Raw genomic sequence first — 17,089 nt, 5'->3', positions numbered from 1 at the left:
TTGGAACTCTCTGGGCTTCCTGGGAGTCCATTTCCTTTGCCAGATTGGGGAAGTTCTCCTTCATTGTTTGTTCAAATAAGTTTTCAACTTCTTGCTCCTGTTCTTCTCCTTCTTGTGCCCCTATGATAGGGTCTTGGAACATTTAAAGTTGTCCCAGAGGTTCCTAAGCCTCTCCTCATTTTTTTGAATTGTTGTTTCTTCATTCTGTTCCACTTGGATGTTTATTTTTCCCTTTTGTCCCAAATCATTGATTTCATTCCCGGTTTCGTTCCCCTGTTGGTTCCCTGTATATTTTGCTTTATTTCCCTCCGGGTAGCCTTCATTTCATCCTTCATTCTGCCACCGAGCTCAATCAGTTCTGTGAGCATCCGGATCACCAGTGTGTTGAACTCTGCATCAGATAGGTTGGCTATCTCCCCATCGCTTAGCTTAGCTCTTTTTCTGGAGTTTTAATTGTTCTTTCATTTGGGCCATATTTATTTGTCTAGGCGCACCTGTTATATTGTAAGGGAGTGGGGCCTTAGGCATTCACTAGGGTGGGGCAACCCTCTTTGCTGCTTTGTGGGACTGTCTGTGGGGGAGGGGTCAGAGAGGGAACAATACCCTTGGCTTGCTGGGCTCTAGCCCCACTTTCCAATGAACTCTTTTGTGTGAGACTGGGAGTTTCTCCCTCTGTGGCAACCCCTGCAGTAGTTTACAGCTGGCATTGACTGCCGCCTTGCCCCGAGTCCTCTCTGCCCGCCTGGCTACTTGTCTCTGTAGCGCCTACCTGTCTGGGTGAATGTTTCTTTAATTCCTTGGTTGTCGGAATTCCATGCAGTTTGACTTTCTGGCACTTCTGGGTGTTCATTGTTTTTAGATTGGTTGTTATCCTCCTTTTGGTTGTGCAAGGAAGCAAAGGATTTCTACCTAGCCTCCATCTTGGCCGGAACTCCCAAGTATATTTTAAGCCAGCGTTCCTCACCCTTTTTGGCACCACAGATGGTTTCCTGGAAGGTGGGGGTCAGGAGGTGGAGCTTGGGTGAGCCTTGCCCCCTCCCCCAACCCCGTGGAATGGGTGGGGCAGGGAGACAGGAGGTTGAGCTTAGGCAATTTTTGCCTGTTCTCCACAGTCTGCAGCCTGGGGGTTGGGGACCCCTGCTTTAAGCAACTTACATGAATTAATCATTTAGCCTTCAAAGCAACCCTGAAGACATGCATCATTTTTCTCCCTATTGTAGAGACAGGAAGACTGAGAGAGGAAGAAATTTGCCACTATTATAAGGTTAGTGAAATGTCAAGCCAATATTTAAATCTAAGCAGTCTGATTCTGTACTCGTATCTTACTTATATGTAAATAAAATTAAAAAGGATTATTAAAGGCTTAATAACAACCACAGAAACCAAAATCCAGTCAATGCTCATCTCCCCTAGTCTTGCTGACTACAGGCAATCCCTGGCACCACTCTGAGAATTTTCTTCCAGTATTTACCTTTTGAAGTAATATGCTTATACTGCTATTTCTAATGTATCGAAATTTGACATTACATACTAACTTCCCATTTTGAGAGATAAATATTTAGCTTTCACACACATACCCCCTTATAATATAATTGTCACGTTCTTTTGTTTGGATTTTAGTATTTATTGATTTTGATTTGTAAATGTATTTCACTAGTGAGCTAAGCAAGTGTATCAAGAGTGTGATTCCTTACTTGTACATTTTTTAAACCCTGGAGTTAATGATTAACTAATTTAAGAAAAGAAATTTGCTTTTTGGTTTCGTATGTCAATTTTTATTTCTATAGACTTCATTCAACAGCTCAGTATGATTTTTCCACATAATTGAACCCATCAGGTATATTGTTCTGTTCCTGGCTCCATCTGTCCTCTTGTTCCAATTAGGACTGTTGCTTTCCAGTCCTATTGCATATCTGTTGTTTGGAATTTTTCTTTGCTGATAATTCTGTTGGAGTCTCTATTTCTCAGAGACTATGGCTTTTGTTATTTATTTACTCGCTCATTTGAATGAAACACGTTGCCCAGTATCTTCCTGAGAAATGATCAAGAAATTTGAAATATTGCCTGTCAGAAAATCTTTATTCTACCTTCATGTTTTCTTTTTTTCCCCAAAGTTAATTTTTTTTTATTGTATGTTTTTTCCATTTGTTTGTTGTTCTTTTTCCTTTAAGTGTAAAGAGAGATTATTTATTTGAGCTTTTTCTTGTTTTTTGAGATAGGCCTGTAATGCTATGAATTTCCCTCTTAGGATTGCTTTCTCTGTATTCCACAGATTTTGGATTGTTGTGTTCTCATTTTCATTTGTTTTAAGGTATCTTTTGATTTCTTCCTTGATCTCACTGTTGGCCCATTTATTGTTTAATAACATGTTATTTAGGTTCCATGTCTTTGTGTATTTTTAGTGTTCTTCTTGTGATTGATTTCAAGTTTCATAGTGTTATTGTCAGAGAAGATGCTTGATATGATTCCACTTTTCTTGAATTTATTAAGACTTGTTTGGTGTTCTAAATGTGGTCTATCCTAGAAAACATTCCATGTGCATTTGAAAAGTATGTATATTCTGCTGCTTTTTCCAACCCTTTACTTTTAGTCTGTGTGTATCTTTTGATCTGAGATGGGTCTCTTGAATGCAGCATGTATATGGGTCTGGTTTTCATATCCATTCAGCTACCCTATGTGTTTTAGTTGGAGCATTTAATCACTTGCATTTAAAGTGATTATTGATAGATACATATTTAGTGGCATATTATTGTTACACTATTTCCCTCTGTTTTTTTTTTTTTTCCTCTTCCCCATCTTCTCCTTCTCTGTCTCTTTCTCTTTCTCCTCCTCCTTGTCCTTTCATGCCCTTTAACATTTGTTTCAGTACTTGTTTGGTGTTAACAAACTCCTTTAGCTTTTTCTTGTGTGTAGTGTTCCTTATTTCCCCTTCAATTTTAAATGATAGCCTTGCTATGTAAAGTAGCTTTGGTTATAAGTTTTTGTTTTTTGTCACCTTGAATATTTTATGCCACTCCCTCCTGGCTTGAAATGTTTTTGAGAAATCAGATGACAGTCTAATAGGTGCTCCCTTTAGGTAATTATCTGCTTTTCTCTTGTGGCTTTTAAGATTGTCTCCTTGTCTTTAAGCCTTGTTGTTTTAACTATGATGTGTCTTGGCGTAGGCCTCATTGGGTCTGACTTGCTTGGGACTTTCTGAATTTCCTGGACTCCTGTCTTTTTCCTTCACAAGACTGGGGAAGTTTTTGGTGTCTTTAAACCAAAGAAAACAAAAACTTATTTCTTTAAATAGCTTTCTTTAAAATATGTCATTATTTATTTAAATGGCTTTCAATCCCTCCTCACTCTCTTCTCCTTTTGGTATTCCCATGATGCAGATGTTGTTACACTTCATGTTGTCCCAAAGGTTTCTTAAGCTCTCCTCATTTTTTAAAAATCTTTTTTCTTTTTGCTGCTCTGCTTGGCTGTTTTTTCTGCCTTGTCTTCCAAATCATTGATTCGATACTCTGCTTAATCCGACCTACCATTTATTCCTTCCAGTGTATTGTTTATTTCAGATATTGCATTCTTTATTTCTGACTAGTCATTTTTTATGGTTTCTATGTCTTTTTTCATGCTGCTGAGTATCCTTATGACCATTACTCTAAACTCTATCTGATAAATTGCTTGTCTTCATTTCATTAGTTCTTCTGGAGAATTCTCTTGTTCTTTTATGTGGACTGTTTCTTTGTTTTCCCATTTTGGCTGCTTCTTTATGTTTATTTCTATGTAATAGGTACATCTATAAGACTCTGGTGCAGGCCTAAGTCAAAACCTGCCTGTGACTGGCCCTGAGCCACGTGTTTGGAGCTATCAGCAATCCACAGCTTGTGGCTCCCTCTGCTGGGCCTGGGTTTGTGCAGAAAGAACTAGGCCGAGCACCAAGGCCCACTTCTATAGGCACCAGGCCCAGGGGATCTGCCTCTGCCTGCAGGCTTTTTGTTGGGTTAATCAGTGAATGTGTTCCAGCTGTACTCCTCAGTAATAGGGCTTACACACCACAGGGTGGGGCAATTGCTGCCCCTCATTATGATGCCACTTGGAGGGGTGTGATCTTTGTGAGAAAGATGGCTTCTGCAGTATGGGGAATGACTAAGCACAGGGATCCTGGCAGCTGTTCCTTCAGTGCCCTCCTCAGAGCCACCATCGCCAGACTGTCCTCAAGCATCTCTAGTCCACTCTGCCCTCCCTCTCCTGGAGCCCAGGAGAGTGGGCCCTTTAAGAGGCTCTCTGTGTCTCCAGCCATCTCTCTCTGGTGGATAGAAACCCTGCTGCTTTTCCTAGCTGTATGTTATTTGTGTTCCATTTCTGGTTCTGGAGCTATGGGCTGGGAAGCCCAGCTTGTGGTTTGACCCCACACTTCTCAGGGGGAACCCCCAAGTCACTTAAATATCCTTCTAGCACTTTAGCTGCCACCAGTGGGAGCCCAGTCATCTTTCTCGTGCTTCCTTTGCACTCCTTACCAGTCTCGATGTGGTGATGTGGCTACGTCTGTCCGTCTGTGGTTATAAGGCTTCTCTCCAGCTAGTGTTCAGTTGGTTATTCAGGATGACTTTTCTATAACTTAGTTGTAATTCCATTTTTGGTCCAGGGAGGAGGTTAGTGTAGTGTGCACTTACTCTTCTGCCACCTTGGGTGCTCAGTTTTCTCTACTGATTGATTAATTTATTATTATCTTTTTTAGTAGTTACTCTGTTTACCTAGTTTAAAGTGTTTTTAAAAAGTAAGGAGGATTATATGATACTTCTTTCTTTCATGTTGCCCTCTGACACCCAGATTTCCTCTCTGGAGTCAACCAATGCTATCTTTTTAAATGTAAAATCAATATGTATATATTTTCCTTCCTTTAAAAAAGCAAGTAAATCTTGCTTTTTTTTACTTAACTTATTGTGGATATAACTTATCAGCATATAAAGTAGCTTCTTTGTTTTTAGCTTAGCATACTGTTCCACAATATGACTCAGTCTTAACGTTGTTTCAACCTTTTGATATTAAAACAGTATTTTAATGTGTAGGTTTACAGGTTGTCATTTCACTTGTGTACTAGCATATCTGTGGGATAAATCTCTAACAGTTATTTTCACACCTGACACATTGATGAGGAATTGAGACCTTGCACATTGATAATGGCTAGTCAAATGGAATAAGGGGAAGAGGATAAAAGAACACCCAATAGTAAATACCTCATGGCAGAGTGGGTCCTTCTGGAGGACAATTAATAATGCAGAGAAGGTTTCTATTGATAGTTATTGTTTCATTTGAGCTTTTTGACCATGGCCTTTGTTTTTTTCAGATATGGCCCATCTTTTTCAACTGGATAACACTTGTTTCTATTGTTACTTCAGTCTCCTTACACCCTTTGTCCTCTACCTCCTTACCTCATTACCTCCTTTAGTATTCATGGCCTTTTGCCCATTATTTTAGCTCTAGATCTACCTCTGCAAATAATCCAGAGCAGAGAGCACTCCATTAGCTGTTCTTTTTCAACAAGTCAAGAACCCATCCCTAACATGTTACCAGACAGGGTCCTGGCCCTGAGTGGGGCTTTCAGGGCCAGCTGTAGTGAATGAGTTCTTGACTTGTTGTAGGAAAGATTTCCCAGCCTGAGTCCAGGTGACTGTGAGGATACATTTATTAAAGCTGGGAACGATGAAACAAGGAAGGGCTTAGCTTAGGAGAAGCAACAAGAGAGCCTAGGCTGGGCTGCTGTAAATTACTGGGAAGTCAGAGAAAAGGGGGCCTTGGAGACAGGTTCAGGGAATAAGCCTGGGACAAGCTGCCACTGCCCATTGCCTTAAAGCTTAGGAGATGTGTGCCTATGGGGCAGGAAGTGGGGAAAGAAGAACAGAAGGGAATGAACAAGGGCTGCTCCCCAGAGGGAGGTCACAAGCTCTGGGTCCTTCATGTTGAGGCTTTTCTCTCTCTCTTGCAGGGGAGAACCTCAGGGGAGTTCTCAGGGGAGGGTTTTATAGAATACTCATCAGCTCTCTGGGTGTGCCCTTCCAGGGTCATGGTCCCTGCTGATTGATCAGTGATAGAGAAGGGGATCTTTAGTCACTGCAGTTGGTCCTAGCATCATCCCCCTGGTTTTGCTGCTTTTCTGGGCCTGGAACTGAAATACAGCTGAGGCCTAGCTATGATCTCCAGGGAGGGAAGCCAGGGGAGAAAAGGTTACCTTGGTCCTTGTTTTCCCAGTTTTGCCTCCTGCAAGGGCCTTTCACCCTGGTGTCCGTCTGTGCTTGGCTGTAAATTACTTGGCCAGTTTGTTCAGCTATCTGTCTCAGTTTTCCTATTCCACTTGCCAAGGAATTTTCCTAGCTTCTTACTATCCTGTCTCAAACAGTTCACAGTTTAACAACCTTCCCAGCCTCCCATTGATTCTTTTGCTGAGTTCAGCTAACTCTACCTCCTAAATTTCTTCCCAAGCCTCCACACCCCTTCCATGCATCTCTTTCCTGGATTATTTTTAATAGTCTCCTAACTGCCTCCAGCCACCTCTCTCATTTTCCCATCCCTCCAAAATCCATATTCAGCACAACTTCAATAATAATCTTTATAAATTTCAGTTCTTATGAGGTCATCACCCTGCTTAAACTCCATAAAGGCCTCTCCCCTTTGCCTAAAGGATTAAGTTCAAACTCCACAAAATTAGGTACCCCTCCCTTTTTTTTATGTGGAGCTTGGCATTCAGCATATGTCTTATGGACCTCACTCTGTGGTAAGTGTCCATGTATGGTCCTGAGGAAAATTACCCTACTTAAGGCCAGCTTTTGAAAGCAGAATGAAAGTTTAGGCTGATGCTGTTTTATTTCCAACTGAAATATATATTAAAAGGGTCTTTTCATACTTTAAACATGAGAAGTGGATAATGCAGGAATTTCAGATGGTAACTGGATAAATGGAGCGATAGTGTGTGCTTCAAATTAGGCATATACATAGCCTAATCTTAAAGAAGGCGTTGCTTTAGTGCGCAATTTTCATGGAGAATTAATTTTGTTCTTTTACATCTAGGGATGCTGCAGCTAACGGTGAAGGAGTGAGTATAGGGAACTATATAAATGTTGAGGTTGAAGTCTTTTTGAATTTCTGGACTGGGGGTTGGCAAGCTACAGCCCTTGGGCCACCTGGTTTTGTTAACACAATTTTATTGGAAGCAGCCACACCCATTCATTTAAGTATTGTCTGTAGCTACTTTAGCATGATGAAAATAGACTGGAATAGTTACAATAGAGACTATATCACCCTAAAGGAAAAATATTTACTATTTGGTTTTTTACAGAAAGTTTACTGATACCTTTTCTAGAGGGGAATGGATGTTGGGAGGTAGAGGCTGAATGAATTGTAGATAAACCTGTAGGTAGGTGAAAGCAAGGTGATGGCTGTTGATCAAGCAACCTTATTCCCTTGCTTCCCCACTAACCTACCCCTGATATTCTGGGCCTCAAAGGGAGAATGAAAGGGCAGAAATGATCTTACTAATTGTGAGTGTTTGGACTCCTTTATAAACATTTGACTGAATTTATTGTGTGCAGCTTGCACACCCAACTTCCAACTATATTCCATGACAAGGCCCACTAGACACTCCCTTCACTAAGATATTGAGAAAAACAGTGAGGAGAACCCCTGTATTGGTGCAAAAAAAAAAAAAAAATCTGTGGTTACTGTCTGATGTAGGCCATGCAAACACAATAATGGAAAGCAGGGATGTAGATGTAATCTGAAGGCATTGGCTCACAGATACTTTTGGTAGCTAAGGTAATGTCTTTGGCAAGCTTCTAGTGGTAACTGATGAATGAAATAGATGGGCAGTACTACAATATCACTTTGTGTACATAACAGGAAAACACTAGTTCTGCTAACAGAAATGTTGACTTTAGTTGATACATTTGAGGGTCACAACCTCTCACCCAGTCGTCAAATCTAAGTCAATTCACAGGCCCAGATCCTTTATTGGAAGTGGAGTCCTGTCTTCCTTGAGGAAGAGTGCTGTACCGTTGCCTGAAGCATACATCGAAAATCTTCCTCCTGGTCTTCCCCCAAGAAACCAGTAGCCATTTATTAGAGAGATTGTACTTTTGGGGAAAAGGAAATACTCATATCTTTTTATACTAATTCCTAGGGACTCAAAATACCATTGTGGCCAGTCAGTCAAAATGGGAAGTTATAGTGGTCAGGCTGTAGTCTTAGCTCAAGTCTGACTCACTGCTCAGTTGAATCCTTATATTGTCTCTCTGAATCTTGGATCGATGACCATTGTGATGGGAGAGCTGAGTGGAAGACCTTAGAACTTCTCTCTTCTGAGATAGGAAATCGGAATACCATATCCCCGTGGGAATTGTTGAGATTAATGCCACCATCAAAGATTTGAAATAAGACTTGTAATAGCTACCACATCTCCATTTAACTCACTTACTTGACCTGTGCAGAAGTCAGACCTTAGAGAATGATTGGACTGCTGTAAACTTAACCATTGGCTGATTCCGAATGTAGCTGACTCAGGTGTAGTGCCTTTACTTGATCAAATCCACAGACCCTGGCCTATGCTCTGCAGCTATTGACTTGGTTAGTTGCTTTTTCTCCATACCAAGTGACAAGGACCACCAAAAGCAATTTGCTTTTACCTAGCAGAGCCAAAATATACCTTCACAGTCTTGCCTCAGGGTCAGGGCAGTTTTCCTGGTTTAGAAATCTTAATCTTTGCAACACTCCACAAAACATCACGCTGGTCCACTACACTGATGATATAATTATGTTGATTATTATCTGAGGAGCAGAAAGTAACAAATACTTCAGATGTCTTAGTCAAGCATATGAGAACCACAGAAATTCAGGGGCACATCAGTAACATTTCTGGGTATTCAGTGAGACCTTTTGGATTTTAGAGGCAATGTATACACATTTTAACATGCTGCCTTATCTACAGCGTAACCCATGAGACTGCCTGTCCAGGACACAGTGCATGCCTTACTACCACTTAACTCTATAATTGAGCAGATCCAATGATTCTCTAAGTGTCTGTAGCATATAGGAATAATTTATCCAACCTCTAGCAAGAACCAAAATCACAATAACAGAATCACAATGCAATGTCTGGGATTTTGAAATAAATATATGACTCCTTCAGGTAACTATGTACCCTTTGGTAAACAGCTTTTGTCCTGCTACTAGGTAGATAGTAAATGCATGACCATGGGGTGTCAGGTTACCATGTAAACTGGGCTGTTCTTCTTTAAGAGGGTGTTGTCTGACCTACCTAGCCATAGGGCTGGCCATGCATAGCAGCAGTCCATCACCGAGTAGAAATGGCATGTAAGGAACAGAGCTTGGACAGATCTGTACAGTGTACATTGAATGAGCAAGTGACTAAGACTCCTTTAAAAACAGCTTCTGTTGTATGGCCCCCTCTCCTTCAGCCTGTGCCTTTGGCCTCTTGGGGATGCTCTTAATTTAGTTGATGGAAGAAGAAAACCTCAATTCTAGTTTATAGAGATATGCTCATACCACCCAAACTACAGCACTTACAACCCCACCATGAGTAATTTTGAAAGGCAGTAGGGAAGGAAAATGCTCCCAGTAGGCAGAATTTTGAACAGTAGATATGACTGCAAAATATGGAATGAGAGATGGCCAGAATGACAGCTCAGTAATGGTCCATGGGCAGTGGCTGATGGTTTGACTGTATGGTCAGGGACTGGGAAGGAACAGGAGTAGAAGATTGGTGACAAGGAAGTTTGAAGAAGAGGTATGATAGACCTTTCAGAAAGGGGAGAGCCTGAAGAAATTTGTCCCATCTGAATGCCCAGCATAAGACATATATTGCTGTCACTCATCAAGTGGAAAAAACGACACACTGTGGACGTCAGTCGGCCTCTCTCCCCAGCCACTTCAGTTCTTGTTCAGTGGGTCCATAAGCAGTGGCCATGGTGGCAGAAATGGAGGCTCTGTGTGCAAAGACTAAGCAACATGCACTTCCTCTTTCTAAAGTTGGCCTGGCTAGCACTACTGCTGAGTTCCTAATCTGCAGAAACCAACACTGAGTGATTAGGGACACTAGCCAGCCTCTGGGGCAGGTTGATTGTGTTGGACTTCTTACACCATTGAGCAAGCAGAGATTTGTCCTCATTACAATTGATAAATATTCTGGATATAGATGCGCTCTTGCTGCCAGCACCAACATCTCTGGACTCACAGAATGCCCAAGGCCAGGGTAAATACAGAAGGGGTAGTGGAAGAAGAAAGCCATCGGTACCAATTATGACCTCATGGCCAATAGGGTAATATGGATTGTAGTAGCTATGCACATTTTCCCTTTGCTTGTCTTATATATACACATATGTGTATATTTTTAATAAACAATTTTCTTATTTCATTCCCCTTTCCTTTTAAAAAATATATTACAAAGAAGGTGTTAGAGATTAAATTTACAAGTTAGCCTTTAGGTAACAGAATATTAAGTGGGACTATGACAGAATTTGAGAAGTAATTCACAGAGTCACAGCAATGGATACAGTGGCTGGTGGCACTGTGCATCTCCTCATTTGGAGGTCAAGGATGCTTACATCTTGTTGGTGGGATATAGAAATGTTTTGTTTTTGTACAGGAGTTCAAATATGTGGGAAAGTGTGCATATGGAGGCTGAGTAGTCACAGGGGTGAACTATGCTGCTCATCAATTTATTATAGTTTCTCAACTCCAAATGCATTTTATTCACTTACTTTGTAATAATGGAGCTGGGCCCTGTAAATATTTCTCCTTTGCTGAGTGGCGCAATGTTAATAAGCCTTGTCGGTCTAGGGAAGGCACTGAGGTGAGAAGGAGCTTTCTTCCTGGTATCAGAGTAGCTTGCTGGCCAGGCTCTTGCTGGCATACTTTTTCTCTACTGCTCAATTTTCTCCAGTGCTCGGTAATTGCGTCCTTGAGAGTCGGCACCTGCCTGCCTCTGCTTTCTCTCCAGGGTTTGATTTGAGCAGCAGTGGTGTACCCTGGAACCACAGGCATCATGGACCTATTCCCTAGCCCTGGTCCCCATACTGGGAAAGTATGCTGCCCATACTTTCTTTTTAGACCCACGTATGTACACACTAGGGACCCTACAAGACCAGGTATCTAGGGAGCTGACTGCCCAGCTTTTATCCTAGGCACCAGCCTGGAGCTATATTGGCCCAGGATGCACATGCTAGTACACTAGACTCCCGTAGAGGACAGCTTCTCAGCTCTGGTTCGGAGGGTCGCCAACAGTTTTCCTGAGTACTTGCCTAGCAAATTCTAGGATTTGATATCTCTTTATGAATGGCTCCCTCTGAGACTCCAGAAGGCAGATTTCTGACAAGTCTAGCAAAGTGAGGCACCTCAGTGACTCTCCACTGGTTTCCACTGTCAGGGTACCAGTGCCATGCCCTCACGGTGCAGCTCTCAGGATCTCAGCCTGGGAGGGGGAAGCTCTCCCTTGGGCGTCTCACCTTAGGAGTAGCAGTTGCACCTTATATCTGGTCATCCTGTATTTAGAATTCTCTTTAACTTGTCACTAGCCAATTCCATTATTCTAATCCTTTAAATAAAAGTAGATGGAGTTTTTCTTGTTCAAATAACTATGTAATTTCTGCCTCTTTACTAATCCAAAAGCTATCAACCATGCTTGCTATGAAATTAGATGGACAAATCTTTTAAAATGCAGTGCTTTTGCCTGGGGGAAATATCAGTTAAGTGGATAATCTGTGGAACCACTCCAGTCACTCCTCAAAATCACTCTACTCTCTAGTACATCGTAAATAGTCAATATGTTATTTCATATGTTATGTGAAATTTATCCACAGGTGCAGATGTGGCAGGAGAGAGTATATGAGCATCACCCCTCCCCCTCCATGGGTAGTGTTGCTCCATAATTGCTTTCTTGCTCCAAACTGTAGAGTTGGCTGGTCCACAGATTAAGATCCTGTCCACAACCTTTCACCTTCAAAGATGTTTATCTGACCAGGTATAGCTGAGAAGTTGAATGTCTAACCATGCCCGTCTGTTTATTAAGACCTGTGCCTCACATCAACTCTGTCACTAGGCTTTTTGTCTCGTAACCTGCAGAAACCTATGCTCAGAAAGTCATCCACTTTATGACAATCACGTGCAGTTAGTTGTACACTGGTGGCACTTTCCAGCCACCTGGAGCAACTGTACTTGGTTTTCAGCTGGGATCTTTGAGGTATGTCTGCTGCTGCCGCCTGTGAGATACCATGTGGCTGTCTCAATGCAGTTTGCTTTGTGTCATTGTTTGTCCCTTGTCATACATTCACGAGTCATTCCCTGCTTGGAAGAATTGTTGGCAAGGATGTGAATGAACATGGACTTAAACATAACCAAAACTAACCACAGTAACAAATCACCATGGAATTTGATTCTACCAGTAAATGCAAGCAGAAATCACTTCCTGCCACTTCTCTATTCCCTAGCTTTTTCACCAGCAGATGAGGGACATTTAGTAAAATTTCTGCCCAAGAATTTAAGGGTTTATTTTCAGAGCCAGTTTGTTGTTGTCGTCTTTTTTTTTTTTTAATTTAGTTAATGAACCCAGATGAGAACGTGTGGCAAAGACCCAATGAGTATTAATGCACAACAGTGTACTTTTTAAAATCTGCAATCTGTGCTAGGTTTTGGGGATGTAATTTTGTGATTTCTTGCTTTGCGTGGTTACCATTAACTCTTTATGACATGCTTTAACTCAGTAATAAGCAAGTTTCATATACCAATTTGGCTTTTTGCCAATTAAAGTCACTGGAACCAGACCTTAAATCCCTGGAGTTGCAAAGTTTTATTGTAATAAATACAGAAACAAGAACTGGAAAGAACTGTTATCCTCTTGTTTTGTTAAATGCTACTTTCACATGCAGTTATGAAGTGTTCTGCTTTTCACTGATTCAGAAGATTGCTTCAGTTGTCATTTTTACATTAAACTAATATTCTTGCAGTGTGTGCTTTTCCATCTGGAGGGACACCTGTGACTACAAAGGTGGATCTTATCTTGATATTTTCCCCATCTGTCTGCATTTGAACAACATCCCCAAGTGATTCATTGTCACATTCAAGTTGGAGAAGCTATAGTCTATATAACTGGAAGCCACAGCTTTGTAGTTAAATTATCTTAATTTGTGAGATTTCAGTTTTTTTCTGATGAGATGAAAGCATATTTTACCCCTAAGAATAGTCCATTGTTTTTAACCCAGCCTCATAGACTTAGAATAGTTCATACTGTTTTGGCTTTTCAAAGTATCATTTTGTGGATATTTTTATTTATTATCAATGCCTTTTTGAAAGGTCCACATAATATGCTAGGATATACACAGTAATATTTTTTAAAACCAGAAAGTTTTGGAATTTTAATTTTTTCTAATTTTAGAGATTTATAAGGATTTCTAATTTAGACAATTTAATTAATTTTAATTATTTTTTTCTAGTTTTAAAAAACTATTTTATGGTATTCCTTTCTCTTCTTTTGTGAATCTGATCTTTTATAATTTTCAAATGACCATTTTGGATTGATGTGTTTAAAGGTTTTAAAATACGAGGAGAACAAACCCTTCATATGCTAATCACTTCTAATGTGCAAGTATAACTTATTATATTTGAATTTGCTGTTGTACTGATTTTTTGGTCAGGCCCCAAGCTTCTGAGGCATATTGGAAGTTGATTCTAGGAGAGATTTGTTTTATTGGCTGTTCTCATTAGGTCTTCAAATTTGTCAAGAAGCATGATCTAGGACCATGGCATTATTTCCAGAATAGGAATTAAGAATCCTGTTTTTATTTTGCTTATGAATTTATTGTGTGTCTTTTGGATTATTTGTTTTATTGTTCAGAGTCTCAGGTTTTCTATCTTTGTGTTGGGAACTAATATTTAAAAAATGATTTTACAGCATCATAATTTGCAATAAAACTTCCATGTGTCATTTATACCAGCATTAATTCCTGAGCCTCATCCAGAAACTTTGGATCATTCTTGCTTTAGATTTTATCTTCTCTCTCCATGTCAAAATTCCTTTTCTCAATTTATATCAAGAATATATTTGAAAAATCTGTTCTTGGAGTATTAGGAATTAATAATATGGTTGCCTTTGGTTGGATAAATTCCTCTCTGTATCAGGTGCTAGTTTTGATTTGATTGAAGTCTGTGACCTAAATCAGTGATTCTCTTTTTTAAATATATTTTATTGATTATGCTATTACAGTTGTCCCATTTTTTCCTCCCCTTTTCCCCCTCTACCCTGTACCCTCCCTCCCACCATCATTCCCCCACCTTAGTTCATGTCCATGGGTCGTACATTTAAGTTCTTTGGCCATTTCCCATACTATTCTTAATGTCTCTCTCTGTCTATATTTAGCCTTCCATTTATACTTCTTATTCCCTGTACCTTTTCCCCATTCTCCCCCCACCCCTCCACACTGATAACCCTCCAAGTGATCTCTATTTCTTTGAATCTGTTCTTGAGCTAGTTGTTTGCTTAGTTCATTTTTGTTTGTTTTTTTTTTAGGTTCTGTTGTTGGTAGTTGTGAGTTGTCATTTTATTGTTTGTATTTTTGATCTTCTTGTTCTTAGATAAGTCCCTTTAACATTTCATATAACAAGGGCTTGGTGATGATGAACTCCTTGAACTTGACCTTATCTGGGAAACACTTTATCTGTGCTTCCATTCTAAATGATAGCTTTGCTGGATAGAGTCATCTTGGATGCAGGACCTTGCCTTTCATTACTTGGAATACTTCCTTTCCAGCCCCTTCTTAAATCAGCTGATAGTCTTACGGGAACTCCTTTGTAGGTGGTCTCCTTTTCTCTTGCTGCTTTTAAGATTCTCTCCTTATCTTTAATCTTGGGTAATGTTATTATGATGTGCCTTGGTGTGTGCTTCCTTAGATCCATCTCTTTTGGGACTCTCTGAGCTTCCTGAACTTCCTAGAAGTTTATTTCCTTCACCAGATTGGGGAAGTTCTCTTTCATTATGTTTTTTAAATCAGTTTTCAACTTCTTGCTCTTTCTCTTATGCTTCTGGCATCCCTATGATTTGGATATTGGAACATTTAAAGTTGTCCCAGAGGTTCCTAAGCCTCTCCTCATTTTTTTGAATTCTTGTTTCTTTATTCTGTTCTGATTGAATGTTTATTTCTTCCTTTTGTTCCAACTCATTGATTTGAATCCCAGTTTCCTTCCCTGCACTGTTGGTTCCCTGTTTATTTTCCTTTATTTCACTCTTCATAGCCTTCACTTTTTCCTGTATTTTGCAACCACACTCAATCATTTCTGTGAGCATCCTGATTACCAGTGTTTTGAAGTGTTCATCTGATAGGTTGGCTATCTGTTCATCGCTTAGTTGTGTTTTTTCACTTAGGCCATATTTCTTTGTACCAGTGCTCCTGTTACTTAGTAAGGGGTGGAGCCTTAAGTATTCACCAGGGCAGGGCAACCCATGTGGCTGTGTTGTGGCACTATATGTGGGGGACGGGTCCGAGAGGGAACAATGCCACTTGCTTTGTTCTTGGCCTGCTTTCAGTCACTTCCTCTGCTACCCACAAGCAAGTTGGGCCCTTCTGGTGCTGATTCCCAGGTTTTGTGTACTTTCTGAGACACTGTGGGTCTCCAACGATCTTTCCTGTGAGGCTGGGAGTTTCTCCTCTCGCCTCAACCCCTACAGGATTTTCTGGTCAGAAGTTTTGAGGCTTAGGGCCAAGGTGGAGGCATAGGTAGATACACTTTGCCCCCTTGTACAACCAAAAGAAGGACAATAACAAATTTAAAAACAAAAAAAATAACCAGAACTGCCAGAAAATCGAACTGTATGGAAGTCTGATAACCAAGGAGTTCAAGAAACATTCATCCAGACCAGTAGGAGGGGTGGAGACAGGCAGCCAGGGTGGATATGCAACAGGGTGGTGGCTGTAGGATTGGAGGCAATCGAGGCAGCAGCTGGTGGAATGGGTAAGGCCGCCAGACCGGGCAAGGTGGCGGCTGGAGGACTGGGAGGTCCCACATTCGTGTGCAGATAAACTGGGAGGAACAACTGGGGAGTGAGACAGACTGCGCAACCCAGGGTTCCAGTGTGGGGAAATAAAGACAAATCAGTGATTCTTAAACCTGGATGCACTTTAGAATTATCTGGAGACCCTACTATAACAAAAGCAGGGCCCAGGCCCTGCCCTTAGAACAATTAAATCAAACTCTCTAGACTCTAGAGTCTAGAGGTAAAGCCTAAGGTACTGCATTTTTAAAGACTTTTCCACTAATGTATATCCAGACTTGAGGACCATTGATGGAAATGCTTAATGTTGAATGTAACTTTCATTAATGGAAGGCTGATATTGCTCATTAGCAGCAGAGGACAAAAAAGGCATGTAAAATCCTCAGAGAATTAAGATTGGACTTTTCAAGTGATCAGCAATTGCTAAAAGGAGACTATACTTTTCAGAAATAATCTGAAAAGAGCAAAGCATCATGTTCCTACTTTTGTAGACTTTGCAACTAAAATATCTGTCTTTTAATAACCCCATTGTCAAGATCCACTGCCTCATCCTCAATCCTTATTTCCAAAAACATGCTCTGAAAACACGTGGTTTTTTGTTGTTGTTTTGTTTTAACTTATTTGCTCTGAAAACCTTACATGAGGTGATGTGAGGGTATTTTTACTTTTTTTCCTAGGCAATCCTCTTGTCTCCTGACACTTAGGGTATCAATTCTCAACTCTTAAAGACCTCATTTCAGATAACTTTATTTAGAACTTCAGGATTTTTTTTTTTTTAGATTTTATTTATTTCAGAGAGTAGGGATGGGAGGAAGAAAGAGGAGAGAAACATCAAAATGTGGTTGCCTCTTGCATGCCTCCCACTGGGGACCTGGCCTGCAACCCAGGCATGTGCCCTTACTGGGAATTGAACCGATGACCCCCTGGCTCAAAGGCTGGTGTTCAGTCCATTGAGCCACACCAGCCAGGGCAAAACTTCAGGACTTTACATGAGGTCTGAGTTTGAATGTGTTGGGGAAATGTTTTCCCACTTAACTAAATAACCTTGGCTAAGCT

At 40.7% G+C, this 17,089-nt stretch overlaps 1 protein-coding gene across 2 annotated transcripts in view; it reads left to right on the top strand.

Annotated features, from left to right (window-relative positions):
• GALNT3 (polypeptide N-acetylgalactosaminyltransferase 3) overlaps positions 1–17,089 on the top strand; it is a 61,556-nt gene that overhangs the window by 7,499 nt on the left and 36,968 nt on the right. Inside the window, exon 1 of one of the 2 annotated variants that reach the window (XM_024579868.4) lies at positions 1,188–1,264. The exons of the other annotated variant lie outside the window; for it this stretch is intronic. The gene's annotated coding sequence lies outside the window, so the exon portion shown is untranslated. Of the gene's footprint in view, positions 1–1,187; positions 1,265–17,089 lie in introns of those variants that run through there. 2 annotated transcript variants of the gene reach the window in all.

The sequence above is a fragment of the Desmodus rotundus genome, chromosome 2, assembly GCF_022682495.2.
Source record: "Desmodus rotundus isolate HL8 chromosome 2, HLdesRot8A.1, whole genome shotgun sequence".
In the NCBI taxonomy this organism is placed as follows: Eukaryota; Metazoa; Chordata; class Mammalia; order Chiroptera; family Phyllostomidae; genus Desmodus; species Desmodus rotundus.
This window is presented reverse-complemented; position numbering and strand designations above follow the sequence as displayed.